The sequence below is a fragment of the Leuresthes tenuis genome, unplaced genomic scaffold, assembly GCF_036924035.1.
Source record: "Leuresthes tenuis unplaced genomic scaffold, fLeuTen1.0.hap1 SCAF_23, whole genome shotgun sequence".
NCBI classification, from domain to species: Eukaryota; Metazoa; Chordata; class Actinopteri; order Atheriniformes; family Atherinopsidae; genus Leuresthes; species Leuresthes tenuis.
The window spans coordinates 16,062,009-16,080,456 of NW_027325377.1; the positions used below are offsets into that span (position 1 = coordinate 16,062,009).

At 38.1% G+C, this 18,448-nt stretch overlaps 1 protein-coding gene across 3 annotated transcripts in view; it reads right to left on the reverse strand.

The window, feature by feature from the left end:
- syt1a (synaptotagmin Ia) overlaps positions 1-18,448 on the reverse strand; it is a 160,392-nt gene that overhangs the window by 99,601 nt on the left and 42,343 nt on the right. For all 3 annotated transcript variants that reach the window (XM_072377399.1, XM_072377396.1, XM_072377397.1), the window contains one exon: positions 17,249-17,304. The gene's annotated coding sequence lies outside the window, so the exon portion shown is untranslated. The remainder of the gene's footprint in view (positions 1-17,248; positions 17,305-18,448) is intronic.

Sequence of the window (18,448 nt, forward strand, 5' to 3'; positions counted from 1 at the left end):
AACTGCACTTGACCCTCTCACAGATTTTGTGATGCAGCTTTTTGGGTCATCATCATCTTAAACAACGTTTATGTTTATGTATATAGCAGATGCTTTTATCCAAAGCGACTTACAAATGACGATATAACAAGCTATATAATAGCTAACAATAAACTACATAGAAGGAACCCACTAGTCTGACTATGTCAGAGTTGACACAGTAGAGATAGGGTATAGGCATAGAAAGAAGTGCAGAAAGATAAAGTGCAGAGATAGAGGGGGTAGGTGAGTACAAGGTAAGTGCTAGGATAGGAGATGCTCTCTGAAGAGCTGGGTTTTCAAGAGCTTCTTGAAGATAGACAGGGACACCCCTGTTCTGGTAGCGCTCGGTAGGTCATTCCACCATCCTGGGACGACACATGAAAAGAGTTTGGATTGTCTTAGGCGTGGTGTAGGCACTGCTAGACGACAATCCTGGGACGAACGGAGGGACCGAGTTGTGACATAAGCCTTTGCAAGAGCATTCAAGTAGATGGGAGTCGTTCCATTAAGCACTTTGTAGGCTAACATCAGTGACTTGAATTCGATGCAGGCGGCTAAGGGTAGCCAGTGGAGTTCAATGAACAGAGGGGTGATGTGTGTTCTTTTAGGCTGATTGAAGACCAGACGCGCCGCCGCGTTCTGGATCATCTGCAGAGGTTTCACAGCACAGGCTGGGAGACCAGTTAGGAGAGCATTGCAGTAGTCAAGGCTGATGATGACCATGGCCTGCACCAGGAGTTGGGTGGCATGTTGGGTTAGGTATGGTCTGATCTTTCTTATGTTTAGTAATGCAAAGCGGCACGAACGAGCAACCGAGGTAACGTGATCTTTGAAGGTTAGTTGGTCATCAATCATGACACCCAAGTTTCTAGCAACCTTTGATGGAGCAAGAGATAGGGATTCGGTTTGGATGCAGATGCTGTGTTGTATGGTTGGTTTGGCTGGAAAGACAAGCAGTTCAGTTTTTGGGAGGTTAAGTTGGAGGAGATGGGCTTTCATCCATGTTGATATGTCAGAGAGAGTCTGAGATTCGTGCTGAGACCGTGTCGTCATCAGGTGGGAATGACAGATAGAGCTGGGTATCATCAGCATAACATTGGTATGAGAAGCCATGTGATCGGATGATCTGTCCCAGTGAGTTGGTGTATATGGCACATTTGGCACATTAGACACATTTGTGCAAACCCCCTCCTTGTATTCGTATACTGAGACTCCACTAAAGGAGTTTTACATGGCCACAATTCATCAAAACTTTGGTTTATCTTTAATATCTTTTAACGTACCCAGTTACAGTTGAGCCTTTAGTTGATTACGACCTGCTGATTACTGATTTCCTGAAAGCTCCACTTCTTACCCAACTGGAACTTCCTAAAGCACAGAGTCAAACTACCAATCAACATAAACTCCCATTCTTAATTGGAAAAAGCATCTGTTCAAATCTGTAAATATGTTAATGACTGAATCCAATCTCTGATCAACTCAAGTTATAGTAATTACATGCAACAATGCAACAATACTGCAACAATAAATAGTACAGCAGATTATTGTGAGACATAATGGTGGATTTAACCTGTCAATAGCTGATTATAATTATGCAATTACTGTGCTACACATATGGGAAATTTGTTCAAATGCAGATGGAAAGAAAACAAATCTAAAAAAAAAAAGATGACTTTGATGTGGACTTAACTTCCTGCTCAAGTATACTGTCTTTGCTACTGCATAATTTCAAGTCAATTCCTTATAAAAAAAAAGAAGACAAGTCATGTAAGCAAGCATCACATTTCCCTTTTTGCCACTGCAGATTTGCTTCGCCTGGAGCAGATGACTGTGACATTGTTGACTTCTGAGTGTTCATTATTTGCAATGACAGCCGTGTTTCTGAACACCCACGACTGCAACATTAATACAAAACAGAAAATAAAGACAAGCATGTTATGTCATCTTTAAAGACGTGAAAACTGGTATCACAACAATCTCAAGTATGAGCTTTTGTCCCTGCGGCACTGTGCTGTCCGGCAGCCACTGGCCTGAGAGCAAACAAGATTATCCCGATGAACATAGGCAGGCTTGTTTACTCCCAGAGTCAAGGTACTTTGGGGATGACTTACACACAGTGAGGAGAACAAACTCTGGAGATGAGACGCAGCTCTCAGTTATCAGTGGTGAACAAAAGAAGCCTCACAGTTTTTGTAAACTCGGCCCTCAGATCATTGGTGGCACACAGGCTGCTGAGAGGATCTAACATTTTCTTCAGTCAGTAATCCCAAAAACAAGAGCTATCCTCGTCGATTCCGATTTCGAACATCCATTCAGTTGTAAGGTGACTTGGAATGGCAACAATCCCTTCAAATTCAAAAGCTACACTCTTTCAAGTCATCAGAAAAAAAGAATATTAAAAAGTCACTTCGGACCATTAGAAGTTGTTCGTCTTGTTATCCAGTAGACGTTGCTCTGATATCAGCTTCACCTTATTTACTTACTTAATGCACTGATGATGACTTCTTGATAAAGCAAACTAATAACTTTGTGCTTGCTTTGCGAATAATAATGATCAAACTAAAAGTATTTGGGATTTTAAACCGAATACATTAAAGTAACAAACAAAGGTAAGGTCATTAGTCGACGCTGTACATCACAGCTATCTTACTCTGCAATAACAAGATCGTGGACCCACCTACAAGCAGCAGCAGAGGTACCACAACAAGCGAGGCAACATTAGGTGCACAAAAATGTCAAATCAGCTCCAGCGTCGAGCTTGCCAAAACTTGTAAAAGGCTTTCACGATTTAGCTGCAAATATGAACAGCCCACCAATATTGCTCTGGAGGAGGAGTTCCAGGAACCAAGTAGTACCACAATCATCACTCATAACAACGCTGTACAACACCAAACAGGAACACAGGGAAACAATACTAAAAGGTAAAACACTATGAAATAAAAGTGTGGTGAAAAGGTATCATATCTATTACATACACCACTGAATCAATTTAGTGTCATAATTGTAATGAAAAGATAATATAACCACTAAAATGACGCTGGGGTTGGAGTTTGTTTGTAGTATCTTAATATTTCAATTCGAACAAAGAATTGTGAAGCATTTGAAGTGAATCCAAACTTGTTTTTTCAGCCCTCCCGTTAACAACTGGGGACTGAAGCTTCAAAGAAATACACAGGAGGAAAAAGTGCTGTGCTCAGGCATTTATTATAGCATATTTTGAGCTAGACCCATTGAACATGAAAACAACATACACAGTCCCAGAAGTAGTAGCACATGTGCAGCTACACTGTTCATGAGCTAGATCAGCTCAGGTCACATGTGATCATAACAGATGTTGACATGTGTCTGGTCTGCTGCCTAATTTCCAGAGCAAGAGAGGTACTGAAAGCTGTGCACTTGTTTGGCAGACCGCCATCTTGACTAAAGATGACTGATTCCTCTCTCATTCTCTGTCATTCCCACAATGGTTTACCCATCTACTGGAGGCAATGCTCTCAGAGCAGGCTTAGCTGAGATGATTGCAACTCATACACACATGCCTGAAGACTCACTAAACGTCTTATATCAGAGTGTCTGAGTAAGGAGGGGAGATGCATCACAAAACAGAGCGGAAGCAGATATGGAGATCCACATTATATCAGGCTTTTAACAACTTCCCTCAAGAAAGCAGCTATTCAGCTACTTTTCAAGGATGCAGATAAAATTCACAGCAAACACCAAGAGATAAAGACGTATGACTGCAGGGTGATTGCCATTTCCAGTCTGACTATAATGTGTAGACACTGATGAGTCATGTCTATGGGATCGTTTATCCTACCCTCCTAAGGTTTATCACAGCAGAATGTAAATCCCAATAAGGGAACAGGTGTGTCTGCTCTCTGTGGAGCACTGTATGAACTGTGTTCATGTTTATGTGCCAGGTAGGGACATGCGAACTAAACTAGGCCAAAGGAGGGTCGTCTCCATGGTGACAGCAGCAGAGCAGCCAGAGGCAGCCGTGTAATGCTAGCTGCTCAAATTCATTTTAGGTATTATAGTAACAAATGGTTAAATCCATTTGCAGATTCAAAAACACGGTGCTTGTTCTTATTTCCTGCTTTTTGTGATACTTTTCAAAACATGTGAAGAGTAGTAATTTTTCACTGCAATCGGAACAAGTAATTTCATAATAGAAAAATAGCTCACCATTATCAGAGCATCAATTTTTAGTTATCATATTTATGCTTGCAACACCTTAAAACAAACTACAATAGAATGTCTATGCCTGAAACCGGAAATCACAAAGCAGAACAGTCTGAGAAATTAGACTAGCACTCCTTTTGTTGAAGCAGTCAAGGTCAGAACTAAATTGACAGTTTTTCTTAGTTTTTTTTCATCCCAGTTGTGTTACATTCACCCACATACACAGAACCTTTTACAGTAGTTTGTCTCTAGCTATACAGCACTTTTTTCTATCTCCCAGACACCCCCAGTATATACTGATAGCTTGCCTAACAACACTTTGACTTGGAGAAGCTGTGTTTAACCACCTAACTTCCGAGTGGTGGACATTTCTAACTCTTGAGTCACAGCTGTCTTCACCATTTCTTCTTTTCTTCTTCATGAATATCACAAACAAGTGGTCCTGTCTGACCAAAATAAAAGTCCCTTGATTCCACTGAACAATTTTTTGTTGCTGTTAAATACATTGAACGCAGCACAGTCTGCCTAACCAAGTTTCCTAAATGGACAGCGAGTGGACCAGAATATCTGACACATTGAAAAAGTTAGCTAGGATTTAGGATAAGACGGCTGGAACAATCCACCCAGGCTAGTGTCCAGTCTTGCCTTGACTGGAGTTGCACTGTTGTTACTTACGAGAGGAGGGAAATATTGAAATTGATAAAAAATATGTTGTGTGCGCATTATCGAAAACAACTGAAATGCTATGACGCATAAAGCTACACAAGTTGAAAAATTTTTTTACAGTCATGAAGCAAAAAAGAAAAATACAAGCACAAAATGTAATTGAAACTGTTATTGGTGCCTTTCACCAGCATTTATTTGAGAAACTTCCATTGTGCGTTTAAAACTTATTAGTTTGCAGGGAGCAGTTTCACAATGGCAAATCAGTCCATCTATTCAGCTATTCTTCTGTGTAGCGGGATGTGTGCTCTATACCGATGTCATGGGTCAGCTTGAACATGTTTCACTGCTTCTTATAGGCTGTGCTGCAACGCCGAAAAACCAATGCCCAATGCCAGAGCTCTGATTTAGTTGCAGTCCACAGAAAATTACCCGAAAGTCTGTGGTCTATCTATTAAAGTTTTTGCAAACCTTATTCCTGTCTTTATGTGTCTTTCTTTTAATAGAAATGTCTTCCATGGTCTTCACACATGTCATAGACCCCCAATTAGTTCAGTGTGCAGTGTATAATACTGGCTGAAAGCACCACTCTAGATTGCTACAGGTCAGGTTGAGGCTCTTTAGATGTCTTGCTTGGTGTATTTTTCTACAATTTGCACCAAATTTCAGAGATTTCTCTTAGTTTTTTTTGTTCAAACTACGTCCATGAGGCATTTTTTCAAAAGCGAAACTGCTTGATATTACCAAAAATGACCGGAATTGGGATTTCAAGAGAAATCCAGAAAATGGAAACAATCAGCTCATTTTCATTGTTATTTGGCACGTGTAAAAACTAAAATTTGAACAGATTTGAGTTTTCTTTATTTGAGAATGATTTCAGTTCACCTAAATTGGCGCCATTGATTGTGACAGGGGTATTTCCTTATGCTTGAGATCCTTTTTGTTGTCGTTCAATAACAATTTATCAAAACAGTCTTATAAGACACAATAGGCTCATTTGTATATCTAAAGAAAGTCTTAATTCTGTTCAGATGCTGCAGAGGTGCTCATAATTTTGACCAGGATTGCGTATTAAGTCACAAAATGAAGGCTAATGCATTACCATCATAATAGACTTCTAGCCCACTGCCTTTTATGCACCTCTCCAGTTTCAGCTTGATGATCAAAGCTAGTCCAGGATTGTAAAAAGCTCGACTCCAAGGGCAAAGACGTCCATTGACTCCAGGTCTTCTCTCTTGCCTGGTTCTAAGGGCCAAACTGCTCTTTCATTTAGTCCTGCAGCCTGACTGCAATTAGGTAGGAATAGATGCCCCCAAAGAATGCCAATGCTTGGAAATGCCAAAGAAAGACGAAAAAAAAAAGAAAAACACAAATTGCTACAATTTTCTTCATTTTTAAGAGTGTTTTTAATGTTTTTTGTTTTTTTTTAAGTTATTAAGGGTAAAGAATAAAGAAAGGGTTGAACTACTGCAGTGTCAGGTCGACCCCTGTTGTGACATTTACTCCAATCGGATACATGCAGGCTGTAGAGCTTTTATGCTGTCAAGATAAAATCACTTTGGAGTTTGTTTACACTCTTCATAAAATACTCAAATGACGCATAAAGTTCATATCACTTTGAATCTTTACTTCAGCAGTTATGAAGTGAATGTGTCTTTTTTTCATGCACTAACACAGCCTAATGATTATCACTACTGATCTGCATTTAACGTCTTTTTTGTATTTTTTGTTAAACTCCTCTGGCAAACAGATTAAGTTTCAGGATGACCAAAAGTCATAAAATGATCATACATTTTAGCTTTATTCTGGAAACATTTCTCCGCATTTGTCTAACAAAGCAGCTTGTGAGCACAGCACTTATTATTAGAGGTGTGAAAAACCTGACGTAGTTTTCAGAAATAACAGAAATCTTAGGAGGCGTTCTGTTACCTAGCAACAAACCTACTTTGATGCAGCGCTTGTGATGAATTTACACATTAAAGAAACTAAATTTGTAACATAGTACCAGCAGACAGTGAGCCCAGTACAGAGCAAAACAACATTTAAAAAGTCATCTGACTTATCGCCTATAAACTGTTACCCAAGATCAGTGTCTTGCCATTCTTCAAACTTGAAAGGGAGGAATTAAAGGTCCTCTGAGTTGTGGAAGCATTGATGGAGTTACAGAGGCAGAAGGTTCACCGGTGTCTGAGCACAACAAACAGACACTGAGAATTAGACTCCCATGTTCAATTTATAGCCAGCTTTGAGCCAGCACAGTATTAAACAAGCATCTGGGTGTTTTGGCTCAGGCTGCCATGGGATAGTTGGAGGAATCCCCTTTCCTTTTTGAGGCTTCACACGGAGGTGTGTCTACATTAAGGCAATCTCATTTAATTTGAAATGTAGAAATTAAACTTTCCTTTCCCTCCATGTATTACAGCATAATTAGATAATAAACTCTGCTAATTGTGCTTTATTAGTTTCTGATAGTTAAAGAAGCTGATGTAGAAATGAGGATACAAATTAAGTCATTTGGAATATTGCAAATCTTAATTTTGTTTTTAAGGGGACATAATAACAATGACATTGAATTTACCCATATTTTCTCCTCTCATCAAAGGAGGAGAAGCAGAGGACAAATTGACTAATCTTTGGTATTTAATTAACAAAATATTGACTCCTTGGTAACATAACATACCAGTGGCAAGCATCTGGTTCAGAAAGCAAACAACTGAGAGAAGTGTAACCAAATTACAGCCAAAATTGCTGATCCGTGTCTGGGGATGACATAGTACAAACAATGTGTTCCAGTTATGCTAATCCATCTGAGAGTTTTGGGCCACAAGCTCTAATAAGAAAAGTCACCAGCTGAACAGTCATCAGCGTGAGTGAGTTCAGCCCAGTGGTGTGCTTAAATATTTTCCTGCCAGATTAAGTTTACTAAATACACATTTCAACACAATTACATTAGCCTCAGTGTATGTTGTTATGAGATATAGAAATGGGCATGTGGCAGTGTAAAGCTACTAAACTGCTCCCAAGCCAGACTATGACTCTATTAGCAGTCCAAGTCAAAGATGACTGCAGGCTTTCCTTAAGCCTAAAGCATGTTTGGACTCATTAAACATAAAACGACTTAAGTACAGAAACATTAACTTCAGTGCAAGAATATGGGGTTTTTCCTTTTTCTAAAGACTGCATCAAAAGACAAATAGATTTATTTTATTATGAAAATGAGAAACGTGCCGTCATACTTAAACCTGAAAGTGATTCAAATCCCTAAAGAGGCATTTCAGAGTCTGTCGCCCTTTCCAATTTACACTAGCAGGTGTAACAAACACATTACAACAGTTTGTTGCACTGGGGAACAGCTGCGAGTGGGAGTGAACTTTCAAGGACACAGACAAACATTTGGAAGTTTCAGTTTAAAGATAGGATAACTTTGTCAAAATTGGTGTTCATGATTTCCAAAAAAGTAATGAGGCATCAACGAAGGTCTTACCTGCCCAGTAATTTTAGAGCATTAATGTTGTGTAGTTTTATCAGAAAACAGCAGAAAGGACCTCGTCTCAAAAGAATGTATTTAGAATCCCTAAATAGCAAAATTCCACAAAACTTCAAAATATATTCTGTGCTTATGGTTTTTTGCTAACATACACGGGTTCTCATGGGTAAATTCTAGGGCCTTTTTTATTCAACATTTACATTGTTCAGAATCTGGTTCAGATTATACAAACCAACAAAACATTTCACCACCGTGGCTACACATAAATCTACATCAACCTATCGCCTGGGGATTGTAGTCCCCTGCAAACACATAAGTGCCTTTAACAAATTAACTGGATGATTCAGAATTTGCTTAAGTTGAATAAAGACAAAACAGACGTCACCGTCCTTGGAGCCAAGGAAGAATGACTGAAATCTGTGCTCATCTTCAGTGTCTAATGTTAAAAACCACCAGAAATGTGCAGGGAATCATAGACTCAGACCTGAACTGCTAAAGACTTCGGTTTTTAATAGTAAATTTAGTTTTTAATGCTTTAATGTTCTATGTAAAGTCTATGTACTTGTCCTTTAACCGCATCATTTTGTACCGGTGTTTTGTATTTGCTGCTGCCTAGCTTGGCCAGAGCTCCCATGAAAAAGAGATTCTTCATTTCGGATTTCCAAGTCGAATAAAGGTTAATAAATAAAAACAAATACATTTGACTTACAAAAGGGGCATAAGAAGAAAACTATTTTGGTGAAGATAATGAGGATTGTTCATATAATCAGTGTATTTTCTGTAAATTGGATAAAAAACATACACTGAACAAATATATGTCAGTCTTACCTTGAAGTTGAAGAATCTGGTGTGCCCCTACTGGAGCAATGACTGCAAATTAGCCTATTTCTCAGCAAAGCTCTGGAATGCTAGTGCGTTTCCTCACATGAACTACTCACTTTAAATTATGACTCTGTTGAATTAATATCAGAACTTTGACTTGAGGTAATGCTAATTTGTAAGCCAAATTCCTCTGCCGAAAAGCTCTGTTCCGACATACTCCGAAATCTCCTTGGTTTGTGTCATAATACACATCTGCCAAAATGGAAACACCTAATTCTATACTTATCACCAACCATATGTAATATTTTTGTCTAATTTGTTTAACTATCTTTTAACAAGGTTTGTGTGAAAATCTAATGCACTTTCTGAGCATATTTGTGCAGAAAAATAGAAAATTCCAAAAGCCTCATGGGCTCTCAAAAACTGCCGTATACTTTTCTTGGTCAAAAACTTTAAAATCACCTTTGCATTCGATTGTGATAACAATGACAATGTGCTAGGTTTGTAACTAGTTTGGTCCCCACAAGTTGCATGTCAGATAGGATGCCATGTTCCAAGACAAACGGACAGGCAAGAGAAAACTTGTTTTCAATTTAACACAAACCAGGAGTTGGTGATGTTTTCTGTTCCTGTGTAAACTTGGAAAGAAAACTCAATAAAGCTGTTATTCTGTTCTTCAATTCCCTTTTATATGGGAATATAAAAAAAATTAAACTGATCTCATTGTTGTCTGTTTGTGAAATCATGTGCGATAGTGAATGTTCCCACTAACTGCGGCAACAACAACAGGGGGATAAAATATTTACACCACTGTAGGGAAGAGACACTGAGGCCTTTGGTGACCCAGGTTGGACAAAACAGCCACAGATGTGTTAAGCTGGTATAAACAATTCAGCATATGTGCTTTCTAAGTCTAAAAATATAAATGGACTCTAAATCTTACTTACAGGAATAAAGGAAATCCTTTATGATCTGAACAAATTAATTAAGTTTAATCTTAAATAAACTAAAAATCAAAACATTTTGTATCACCAAATTACAAAACTACCATACAGCATTTCCCATTATCAAAGAAAGAATTTCTGCACTGCAGAACACATAATTGAAACTGAACCAGTTTTATTAGCATGCAGCTCAGCTCAGCTCAACTGAAGACATAAAACTTCCCTAATTGACATCCCTCCAAAGAGAGCAGGAGTCTTCTAAAGCTATGTTCATATTGTATCAACGAGCCACACGAGTTCCTCTCTCATGGGAGAGAGAGACAAACAGTGTCTATCCTTTGTATTTGTCATATCTGCTCCAGCCCATGGTGACCGCAATGTGTCGTCGTCACTTTCGCTCACAAAGGAGAGATTGGCACCACAGCGCCAGGGGAATTGGAGCATTGTGGGAGATGGCTTCCCTGTGGCAATTTTCAACATGCCAGACCATCTTCCTGAATGTGTCGTCTTCTCTTAAGCTTATCCAAGGGGAACTCAAAGCTGCTCTGAGAGAGACAAGCCATCTCATCTGATGGTCACTAAACACTATGTGGTAGCTCAAAAACAAACCAAAGCCACAGAGAGACACAAATGGCATGTTGGTGAAAAAAAATATACAGTATGTTCTCTTCATGGCAGATTATCTATCCAAAATTGTGCATAATGCTATGCACAAGTGATAAAGACATTTAAGTAACAATGTACCACTTGCTTGTATATGATCGGAGTAGGGTTTTAGTGGATGTCAAGAGTTTGTCTTCTCTGTATTTTTGGTTTAAAAGGTCCCTAACTGAGTGAAATACTTAGCAACAGCCATGCAATGAGCAAGTGAATTTCTCTCACTGCTAAATAAAGGAAATTAAATACTTCCTTCATTATCCTCAAGGAAAGGGAAAGGGAAAAATCCATCCCTCAATTTCTTGCAGCTGCAAAAATCAAAGGGAAGTTTGATTGTTTTCATACTGTTATACTGTGACTCATGTAAGTAAATACAAGGATGGGGAGGAGGAAATTGTCAGAAGAATGAAATGAAAATTCAATTAGAAAAAACTCTCAAAGGGAAATGATAGTGCTGCAGTATTTCTTTTTTCTTTCACTAATCATCATAGACTGTCATTGTGTATGGTTACTGCTGCTGGCAAGAATTACTTCCTGTTATGTGTTACAGGGAAGCTGAAGAAGCCTCTGACTGAACACAGCTTGTTGTTTTATCACTGTGTTGTGAGAGTTCTTGTCACATCAGAATGTGACAACTGCCACATTTGTGGGTTTTTGAGCTATAGACCATAGTTTCATAACTCGTATCTTAAAGCTGATATATTATGCCCTTTTTGAACAAGTTGACATAATTTCCTGATGAAATATAAGAGATAGACTTTGGTCAAAATATCTGTTGGTTTAAGCACAACGGCCTTTATCTCTCCCCTAGTAAAACAGCTTTTGAGACCAGGCTGTTTGGAGGGGCATGGGATTGTTGTTGAGAAAGGCAATTGTCTCACCTTACCATGAAACCTGCTGCGCTAGCTGTATATCAGAAAGAAAGTCTCTGAACATATGTGACTGTCTCTGCCAAAACTGAACAACTAAATCAGTTTGAACACGCCGAACATGAAGGAGCTATCGGAGAGGTTCAACCATCAAGGCTTGAACAGGATGTCCGTAAAGGGCTATGTTTGTATGCTGGCTGTCACTGACACGTTTATATCATACTGTGTGTTTAAACCCACACACTTTTAAGATGCTAATAATGCAATGTTAACACAAGAAGGAGTACACTGCATAAAGAATAGCAACAAGAGTGAGGAGATGACTGATGTGTGTGGGGTTGTCTGTATTACAGAAAATAAATGTTCAACAAGAAAGCATTCTGTCAACAAAGTAATGTTGTAACAGTGTTAATCTTTCAAATGTAACAGCAATATCTCCTTAGAAGTTGGTGTATGTCATCTTCATTACCTAAGCCATCAGCATTAGCTAGTGCTATACAACAAAACAAACCTACCGGTACTTACATTTTCTCATCTGAAGTTCAGGCACTGAGAATTGGAACTGATCCCTCTTTGTGGCTCAGTTTCCTCAGTCCAGCGTTAAACTAGACCAAGTTTTTAAAACTGTAAGATAAAAAGTGCTCGCTGCAAATACACAATCATTAGCCAACTCTTGCTGGAGTGTTGCCCTCTAATATAGTTTTTCCACTAGACTCTTATATCCTCTGAGGCTCGTGGTATATGTAAGAGGCATGCTTCTCAGTGCAGCCGACAACAGAACATTTTCAAGCAAAGGTGGCTTCATTGTTCTAGCAGGTTGGATGTGATTGGGTGGGGTCCAGAGCTTGAAGCTTAACAGAGGATGCGGGTGGAACTTGACAATAGACATAATTTTGAAATCATGGCTCATTACACAAGATATTTTCAAACCTAGGGGGACCTAAACAAAGGACTGGAGTGTTTTTGGGTTGGAAGTGACTTTAGACACCAAACTATATGCCCTCAAGCACAGAATAGAGTGGTCTTTCCACTCTTAATTATAATTTATAATTATAACTTATAATTATATAATGAATACTAATTCCATATACATAAATTAGCCTCAATGAAACAACACAATAAAAATGATGACAAAGTACTTAATGTAATTTTTGTATGATAATTTACTAAAAAAAATTACCAAATTACAACAGCAGCAGTTTCACTCCTCCAGATCCACATCAAGCCTTTGTACAAGTGTGATTGGATTCTCATTACAGCAAAGTTGTCTTTTCCTAAGCCCTTACAAAGATCGATTATAATACTTCCTTAACATTCTGCCTTTTTCATTTTTCTAACATGGTCAAGAAAAAGTCCTTCGGAACTGTCGATCAGAAAATGCCTTTAGACCAGAACAATGATGTGATCCAGGACAAAGTTTAGTAACTTTTTACAAGTCTATCCATCAGTTCAATCAATTATAGCATTCCAGTAAAAAAAAAAAAAACAAAACAAACAGGGGCATGGCAAAATGCTATTGTTGTCCCAGGTTTACATGATAATACAATAAGGCAATCTCTTAAACACTGTTGAAAGTCATTTGTGGCAACACAGGTAAATGTGTAATCAGATTATTGGTGAACACTGCACTTAACCCGATCGTGGTGTTGCACCTCAGAGATGATGGAAAACCAAAGTACCAATCGGGTTAAAAAAAAAAAAGATGTTCTCACAAAACTGTGAGTTTAGCTGCAAGTTTAAGTTTATGTTTATGCATTTAACAGACGCTTTTATCCAAAGTTTGTGGAACTGGAACTTGGTAGTCCAAGCACCTGTCAGCATACAAGTCCCACTTCCCCTGAAGCTACTCTCTTAAAAGGGAAAGGCTTAACCAGCAGCAGAACATTTGTATGAATTACATTTCAGTTTAGATACGGTATCTTATTGGAGTAAAGTCGTTACGCATTTTTATCACTTGAAAACTCTATTAAACATCATACTAGGTTCAACTTGTAATGAACAAGCAAAAAAATAATTACCAGGCTAGATACTATTCAAATTAAATTAACATGTAATGCTCCTGTTGTGCAGGAAATCCTTGAATGCCCACAAATAGTTCAAGCTTAGCTTGAAGATGTGTTGAACGCTGTTAATGAAAGTTTTGTCTTACATTTTCTCTATCAGCCTTTGTTTTCTGATCAGTGGAACTGATGACTGTTTCTTTCGTTCTTTTATTACTGAATTAAATCAGATACACAGTTTTATTTCTAAGTTATTCATAATCAAGTTAATTTCAGTAGCAATTTTAGAGCAAACAAGGTTGGATTAATAGCAGCAAGAATGAGGAATGAAACTGCCTGAGCAACTCTGAGTTAATGATTGTTAGGTTTTTTTTTGTTTTTTTTCCCCAAAGCTTTTTCAAAACTGCTTCTTACGCACTTCACTGCAATTAGAGTGTTCACATTGTCTGCATATTGTTTAGTTTATCTTTGAATAACTGAACTTGAAAAATTACCCCTCTTAGATGTCAGTTTTTTTTTATGCTAAATAAGTTTTAAAATTAATCTTATTTTTCATAAAATGTCTAACGTATCGACTTGCTATTCGCAAAGTGAGTTACAATACATCAATACCATATGTTGAAGATTCTGCGAGACGCATGAATTTGTTCCTGCCTGATGTCAGCTCACTATCAAATGACAGGCTCAGATTTGATTCAATGAGCAAGGCAGGAAATGAAATGGCAGCAAAGTAAGATTAAAATGAGGAACAAGGACTGCCGTCTGTCCCCTATGAAAAGGATACATTGCTGAATACAAAACTGACAGAGGGGAAAGAGGATTTCATTTTGTGCTGGCAAAGCCAAGCTAAAACAGGGAAAAACAGCCTGGGAAATATCATTGAACATATACAGCTATTGATAGTGAGGCATCTTTTCAGGAAACCTGATTTTACTCAAATAATTTATGTTGTATATGACAAATGAAATACTCCATGTTGCTTGATCTAAAAAAGGGGATAAGGATTTCCTGAATCATGTTCATTTTAATGGAAAAATCTCTCAGCTGGAAACAAACACAACCGGACATTAGCAAAAACCAAAACTTTAAAAGAACATTTCAATTAACTTTCCATGCGACTTTTTAATGGCTATACCTTCGGCTGCAACGACATGTCAACGTAATTGATCAAGATGATTACGTAGTATTCGTCACACTGTTTATATCCATCCTCAACAACTATTCCACAGCTGCTGCCTTTACTGTAACACAAGAAAACTGAGCATTCGCAAAGTGCCTCAGCTGTTTTCCAAAACAATGTTCTTAGCATTTTATCGAGAGTAGGTGAACAACAGCAGACACTTATTCATTTTCACGATAAAGTGAATCTCACACCAAATCTTGAAAATGGCAAGCGGTTACTGAGACGGCTGACACCAAGAAAAGATGCTGCAAAAACGCCAACAAACTAGAAATGATATTTTCTATAAATTACCTCACAAAACAATCACAATCTGATGCTGGAAGCCTTCAAAACATATCTGCATAATTTGGCAAAGCATGAATCTGAATAAATATTTACTCTTGAATTTTGGCTTCTTTCAGAAAAAAAAACAAAAAACAGACCAGTGTTAGGATTTTAACCTAATCGTAAAGCTTGAAGGATGATTAATACGTTTGCTAATGGGAACCGGCTGAAACATTTCTGAAAGTGCCTCAGTTATGAGGCATAAACAGTAGTGAACACTGCGTCCGGAGGTGGGAAGTGCAAAGTCCATCAATCACTGGTGATGGCTGTGACAGACACTGGGGTCATGATCAGCGAGGAGAGTGGGTGCTTTTCTACATCAGCTCTCTGGGCTAATTACTACTATTGGCACGTTTCTAATGTTATCCTACTACACTCGTGGTAAAAGATAGAAGATAATTATAATGCACCTTAAGTACTGAAGACTTAACTGGTGCTCAACAATCCAAATACATGAGATTTTGTTTCTCTGTGTGAACTAGCGCATTAGTCATTTTCTTTTATCATCGTTACTCTATTAATTCTAGTTTTGTCCTAAATTAAATGCCGAAATCGCAAAATGATTTCATTCTTGACAGCAGTTCTCAGTAGTTATGACAGCAGTATAGTCTTATTTCCTTGAAGATGCCAAAACATGTAAACTTGAGCTGTCAACAACAGACTGAGTAATTACAGTAGCCGCTGCTGAAACTAAAGCATAACTGAAAAATGCTAGTCATGACAACTCATTTATGGTTTAGTTTGCAAAGTCAGACATGGAACAGACAACCATGCTGGGGTAAAGTAGCAGCACAACAAAAACCTGTTGCAGCTCCCCAAACAAAAGCATACACTGGAAGAAACTTTAACATGTAAACACTGATTATGTTTACATGCACAGTAATACTCTGATATTAAGCTGATCAAGACCCTGAATAAGACAAAACCAAGTATACAGTCATTTCTAGTTAAATATATATATATATATATATATATATATTCCTTGTTTGAATACTGGAAAAAGGACAGTAGTCCAAATAAATGGCTAATACTAATTGCAATACCTAGCTAAGCCATAACCATAGCTCGACTTAACTGTCCATGAAAACATACTGAATAACAGCCTTCAGTCAAACCTCTTCCACAACCATTTCCCTTCTGGAACTATTTACACTGATAAAGCAGCACTGGTACAGTAAACACAGGCCTGATATTGTATGATGTTCATATAGACTAATGACTTTATTTTGATATTTTGATTTAACAAGTTGCACTGTGCAATATAACATACCGTCTGAACCAAGCTCTGCAAAGCTATGTACATGATTTATAGTTAAAAAGCTACAAGTTTGTAGGATATGTTATCTATTTTCAGTACAATTTCAAAGTTTTTAGAGGTTGAATTATGTATTACAGACTGAAGAGTACTTAACATAGACAAAGCTTCTGTATCACAGTGCCTTATGCACGATTTAAATGAGTGCATGAGTATTCATAGGCAGACTGTATCTTTAATGCCACACCTGTGGCTGTTGAAACCACACGCAGCTCTGTGAGAATAGCATTTCCTTAAATACTTGTATAAAAATCCAGCCTTTCCTGTCAAACAAAAGAAGCACAAACAAAACAGAGGAGCGTTGGTGCCTCTCATCCTCCTGACTGAATGGCCACTCCAGTCCTTCTGATCACAGCTGACTTCATCCCACTGAATTAACACTGAGCTTTCTGGGCTACAGGCTTAGGGGCCATGTTGGAGCCTCAGTGTTGAATATTAGATTGCACGCCTCCAGATCTCATTAAAGTAAGCAACAGGACAATGTCTGCATGTCAAATGAGACCAGAGGCCATCAAGCATCCTGGCTCCTTGTTGGATGTACTGATCTGATTGTTTTTTTTTCTTTTTTTTGCTTGCATCAGAACAACAATGGGTAAAATGTTATTTTCTGTGAATATAATTAGGCCTTTTTTTTTTTCTTTTACAAATTACACATTTGGTGGAAAACTGTAATTTGGGATTGTATAGCATGTGGCAAATGAACAACATTATACTGCCTATTTCTCATGGTACACAGGCCGTATGACAGATTTGATTAAGAGCCTATTGGCCTCACACTCACAGTATCTTCAGTTTGACAGGTTTCCTTCCAGTCTTCCGTTTCCAGATGGCTGTTCCCTAAAAAAGAAACACCAGAGTCAGAGTCAAAATTAGTTATGGTTTTGAATAAAAACTACGTGTGTCTGAACCCACACATTTTATGGTGAATAAGCACTACTAACGACTAATTAACAAACCTAATAAAAACTTAAAATGCCCTCTATGAGTGAAAATAAAGGACTGAAGGGTGGTTCAGTAGATTGAAATACTTTATTTTATAGAAGGGAGACATTTGGACGTGTTAAGCATATTGTTAATTTAATACAGGTGATAAAATAGCCACAACCCATAAAACGTCCTAAAGTGTCTAAATCTTTTGAGAAGTAAAAAGTCGCTTCCCCCTTCGGAAGATAAATTGTGCAGTTGAGCACCAAACTTTGGACGAGAGTAGTCAGGGTCGGACTCTTTTGGAGACATAAAAATTAGAATAATTTGTGTCAGTAAGTGCAGCTCTCATGAAGCTGTAAAAATATAATTTTGCTGTGGAAGTGGATATTCAAACATTCAAAACTCAATCATTCTTGGAAACAGCCTCCAGTAGCAGTTTTTGTCACTTTAGCCCGATTTTTCAGCCACAGAGGTTGCTACTTGAGACAGATTCTACTTTCCAAGATGTAAATGGGTTGACAAGCACCAATTATGTCAGCTGGTGTAAAATATACATGTTGCTTTTAAGAGTGAACAGCACTTTAATTAAGAAAATTTCAGGTACAAGAAGAGAACTTTTAAAGTGTCTTTTTAAAGATGTACTTTTCTGAGAATCATGTGCCAAAACAACTTTCCTGCCAATGGCAGAAATATGAAAGCATTAATTTCCAATACCTTTCTAGTTGTTTTACTTCTTCTCTAGATAGAAACACACAGATGGAATAGGAGAGAGAGGACATCAGCAGAGCTGTCCATTGATCAGTAAAGGCAGAAAATCAGTACCAGAACGGGCCGACTGCCTTCCAAAAGATGATGCCGTGAAAGATATAAACAGCCACTAATTAGCAGCTGATATTTACCAGAAGACAGCAGGAGGGCTTTGAAAGCCAACTCTGTGCTTTTAGTGAAAAGGTGTTTCATGAATGTGTAACAGTCGTGTGCTTGATAAACAAACACCTTACTGTCTACCCACTGGGATACATGTGCCTAAAATAGACTTCAAATGCCCGGGGAT